A 5,446-nucleotide genomic window follows, 5' to 3' on the forward strand; every position below is an offset into this window, starting at 1 on the left:
ATGACCATCTAACCAAACTTCTAGCAGCTACTCATGTCATCATGACACTCTCCCAAATGCAGTATACCACACTTATCATACAGCATCTTACGCGAAGAACCTCGGGGCATACTACCCTTAGAATCAGAGCCTTGAACTCTAAAGTTATACTTACTCTTTGATATCTTATCATTCTTGTTATTCGGTGCTTGTTCAGAAGATGATGATGGTGCATAACCAGAAGATCTCCTCTAAAAGAAAACTAGTTGCTATTACCACTCCTTTAATGGTTAGTCTCATTACCTCCACACCTTTCTATCTTCTTGTTTTCCTCAACATGTTGTGCATACACCATGAGTCATAAGTCTCCATGTCTGAAATCAATAATGTTGCCTGACACATTTTTATCACACTGCCGAGGTTAGATTAAAACTTTCTCACATTTGCTCTCACATCAAGAATCATCTTTGGAGCATACCAGGACAGCTGGATGAATTTAATGTTGTGCTCTTTTACAGTCAACCCCTCTTGCTTTAAATTCATGAACTCCTCAACTTTTTCTTCCCTCGGCTCCCAGGGAAAGAAATTATCCAAAAATGTGCTCCAAAACTCATCCCAAGCAACAGGCTCAACATCCTCACCATGACTCTTCATCCATTGATTATACTAGATATTTGCAACATACTCAAGATTATAGGAAACAATGTCCCCTCCCTCGATCTTAGTCGCATGCATAGATTTGAGGACTTCCACATCTCATCAATAAAGTTCTAAGTATCCTTCTCAACTTTGGATCTGATGAAGTTTTGTTGGTTCTTCATCAAAAAGTCTCTAATCCTTGTAGCAGTTGATGACTTTTAAGAACTAGAGCTAGGGACTGAAGTACTGTAACAACATGATTTAGTAGCCATCAATTAGGTAAGCATAGTGATAGCTCACCTAAACTCGGCCATAGAAGTAAGGGAAGCTTGAGTAGTACGTGGAAGTTCTTGACTTCCATTGTCATCCTCATGCTCAGATGCTCAGGCCCTATTCATTGTCTGCATTCCAGATGGTGTAAGCATAGCAGTTGGTGGAATCTCCTTGTCGATGACATTTCTTTGACTGAGAGTGTATTTTGAAACAATGATCTAAAAATTTCAAATATACAAATTAGAAGGAGATTTTATAGAGTTAAACTCTTTCGAACGAACTAAGGCATGAAAGAGGTGGGAAAATTTCCTCAAGTTCTATAGCCTCCCTATTATTGATGTAGCGCGCTTCACACCGATAAGGAGGACTCTACTATACTTGGCTTTGTAGACAACCTAAGACTCTTGAACTCTGGGCTCTTATACCAAGTTTGTCACGCCTTGAGTCTACACCCTAGAAATGGTAGGCACTTAGAAAACATTGCTAGTTCCCAACCGAAACCTTGGCCTGGCTAACTAATCAGTGAAAGACTCAACTTAATTAAATAGTTTAACAATGATGGGCATGCAATTTATATGAATGCTAATTCTCATAAATAATCTCAAAATTCTATGCATAGACAAAGATTGTTTAAAACATAACTCTGAAAGATAAAACTGAGTGAACTCTAAAATCCGTGCCTATGAAGCCTTTAAAACTGAATTTAGTAAAGCAATCACATAATACTACTATGAAAGATATAATATCATTTATGCCTTGGAAATAATGCTTTATTCTTCCAGTTTCTCATCTGTTTACTCTACTTTTAGTTTTCCTTCCTTTCTTTTTATTTTCCTAGATTCATAAAATAGGTCAAAGCTTATGGAACAAACCTTACATTCTGGATTAGGAAAAAATTGACATCCACTAGGATATCACTCCAGCTTGAACTGAGACCAAGAGTGTCATCATGGTTAATTAGTTGATTAGCCAATTCCTGCCAACCAAATCTCTTATCATGGTCATCACATGCCATGATGCCGGTGTGGGTTTCCACTTGGCCATTTTGAACAGGAACATTTCGAAGAAAAGCAAGAAACTCATGAAATAAGTCTTTGCCCCAGGGATTTTATTTGTTCCCAAGGAATAATCATCTAATAAGATAGAATCTACACTTGATAGTGAAGCTTGCATGGATGCCATAGAAGCCCCACTTGATATAAAAGGATAATAGCGCGTTCGAGTTTCGTAAGAATAGGTAGGTGAAAAGTGAAAATCTTTGTGGAGTCCAGAAGTAGATGACAGTAGATGCCCTACTATTCCACTCTTAGACATTAATGAAATTGCTTGTAGAGAAATGAGGTTAGTAGTTTGCTCCTTCTCGGGTAACATTAAGAGAATCTGGGAATTTGGGAAATTTCTCCTCCAACTTCGACAAACTTGGTAAAGACAGAGGCATAGCTCCAGAGACAACCATATTATTTTGTTGTGCTTCGCTAGATCTTGGTATATATAATGCAGGCTGCATGTTTATTTTTTTCCAAAAATTCCTTTTTGCTACCTAATCATAGATTATTACTTTTTGGAAATGATGGTCTCAACCTTCTAAACTCTATGCATCTGAAATAACATAGCTCACATAAAAAATGGAGTGGGCTGCATATGTGCTATAAAAAATGAGAACCAACAACTCTGAATTTACTCTGCCATCCATATACATCTGATACAATTAAAATAATAATAATATATGTGACAAATCCATCAAAATAGTCAACTATGATATATCTCATATTTCAAAAACAAATTCCGTAATCATTATGTTGAGTAGCATAATTCATGTATTTTCTAATCTTTCATGCAGCTATTAACTTTAAGAATTCAGTCAATTTGACTATAGAAAGAATATACTATCAATAAATTTAGAGGAATAATTTACTAGTTAGAGAAGTTAAAATTCTCATCATCAATGAAAGACACAAGTAAAAAGCATTCATTTGTTTTAAAAAACCTAAGCATTTGACATCCACTTAACATACAAAATTTGCGATTAAGGCCTTTGTCCTATAAAACAAGAATTCTTATGTTTTCATGGAAAGCATAAGGATTTTAAATGTTTCCCATAAGAAAAGATGCTTTAGTAATGATAATGTAACAACAACATGAATTCTTGATGGCAAACACTTACAAAGCATCATTAAGATACACATCAAATCAAGTTACAAGACACAGAGGCATCATGTTGATGTGGAATATAAATAGGCCTGAAGCATTGTGGGGAAAGGAGGGTTTAGTTGGATGGGTATCTACACAATCTAATACACTATCTAAGGAAAAGAACATTGACAAAGTATTACAAAGTATTTAAACATAAATTCAAAAAGCAATCCTCATCCATCATTTTGTCCTCTCTGTTTCACACAACAACCCCATCTCCTTTTCGCACAATAACCCCATGTTTTGCTATATATGTTGTTTTCTTTCTCAGTTCCTTCATCTCCATGGATTTGGTAATTTTCTCCAAGCCATCCAAATATTTGAACGATTTGGATATCCAGCTTTATTTTCAAAATCCAAAGTATGGAAGTTATGTGTTTGCTTCTCATTACCTTATTCGTGAATACTACCTTCTTAGAATTGGTTTCATCAACCATGACAAAGTCTTCATCTTTTAATTGATAAGTTGTAGTGGCCTTAGATTACCAGGTTTCATGTTTAATAGCTATATAGCTAGTTTATCAAGTAAGTCAATATTGCATTGCTTAAAAGATGTGTCAAAGGTGAAAAATAGGTACGTCGTTGGGGCCTTCTCCCGTATCAAGATAATCGTGGTGATGTCTTCCACTACTGACACCTTCAGCTTATTTAGATGAGTAATTTTATAAAGGATTTCTTCCTCGTCAGCATTTAGATTATGATTAAACTTGATATATTCTTTATTTGATTTTTCTAGAAATTTTTCCAGCTTTACGTTTTTCTCCTTCAAATTTCTTTTATATTCATCACACTCCTCTCGGCATCTGGTACAGTGTTGATCATATTTCATAATTTCAACTCCAAATCAGTCCAAGTAATTGTAGACATTCTGCATAAGTAAATATAAAAAAATGTTACCCAAATTTATATTTTAATAAAATAAATGTATATAGATGTAAAGAAAAAATCATGTGTGGAAGTTGCAAAAATATATTAATAGTATTATTTTTCTTGGTATAAGAATATAATGCACTTAAAATATATCATGTAATTAGCTAAAAAAAAACTCCTAAAGTCAAAAGGTATGAGAAGTTAGTTTATCTAAGAAAATGTTTAAGAAATAAAATTATAGTCAAGCCAAAATAAATTAATAGTATTACTTATCTTCTCGAACTGATTTTTACAATAAAAACGCAGTTTTCTTGGGATTGAAATTTAGAATGAAGAAGAAGTTTTTCTTGGGAGTATTTATAGAATGAGATCTGTCCCTGTAATTTAACTTTTCTTATACGTTTTGGCGTAAAAATATAATGCAATTAAAAATATATTGTGTACTTAGTTGACAAGGGAGTCTTATGCCTTACTTGTTTCCATTCAGATTCAGATGCCTGAATCTGAATAAGCATCTGAATATTATGATGTACATCAAGATCTAGATGTCTAGATCTGAATATAATATGAATATTAAGATGTGGTCTCTAGATCTAAAAAATGAATGATTAAGACTATTTGTTTTCAATATTTGAATGTGCATATGAGTCTATATTCAAATATAAAAGATCATACTTCAAATAGGAACATGAAACCTTTATTTTGCAGCAAAATGAAGAAAATAATTATAAAATAATACTAACATTTATGTATTCACCCCACTTACTAATAGACATCATACTAATATTGGATGCTAGATCATAAATATTACCTGTTTTTATTTATTGGCAATTAACCTTGATATTTTTTTTAAAAATAATAATAATGATTCTTCATCATTTTTTGGGTAACAATAAAGTCATGAGAGGTTTTTATTTAAACTTCTTCCAAGTCTTTTAAGGATATTTCTTGAATACAATTTTTTTTAAAAAGTCTTATTTACCTTAAAATTTTTCAACTCACTTTTGAATTTTCACTAAATTATTCCATAGATGAAATATAAAATATAATAATTATAACATACGAATAGAAGAAACAAAAAATAACAAAACAAAGACAATTAAGATGATTAAAAAGATCAAAAATGATTAAAAAATCTTCATATTTTGAATATACAAGCAAAAACTAACCAAGTGGTACTATGTTATGATATTTCTTCTTTTTACTACTCTTTGATTCACATGTTTTGGGAGATGAAAATATAACAATAACAATAATAATATATCTAGTGTAATCTCACAAGTGATTTTGATCATACCAGCGAGTTTGATGATCAAACAATCTCAATAAATTAGTTGCCAAAAACAAAATTTTAGTAAGAGAATATACATAGTTCAACAATAAGTATATAACTTGGAAAAATTCTTTTAAGTTAAAAAAAATATTAGTCATTTGTTGCAATATAATACCTTGGTTTTAGTTCTCAAAAATATTACTAGTATATTAACTTTAA

At 32.1% G+C, this 5,446-nt stretch overlaps 1 pseudogene; it reads right to left on the minus strand.

Moving 5' to 3' along the window:
- Nucleotides 1-1,001: 1,001 nt before the first annotated feature.
- On the minus strand, nt 1,002-3,370 carry LOC129892312 (protein PHR1-LIKE 1-like; annotated as a pseudogene).
- Between the last annotated feature and the right edge of the window lie 2,076 nt (nt 3,371-5,446).

This window comes from Solanum dulcamara, chromosome 1 (genome assembly GCF_947179165.1).
Source record: "Solanum dulcamara chromosome 1, daSolDulc1.2, whole genome shotgun sequence".
NCBI classification, from domain to species: Eukaryota; Viridiplantae; Streptophyta; class Magnoliopsida; order Solanales; family Solanaceae; genus Solanum; species Solanum dulcamara.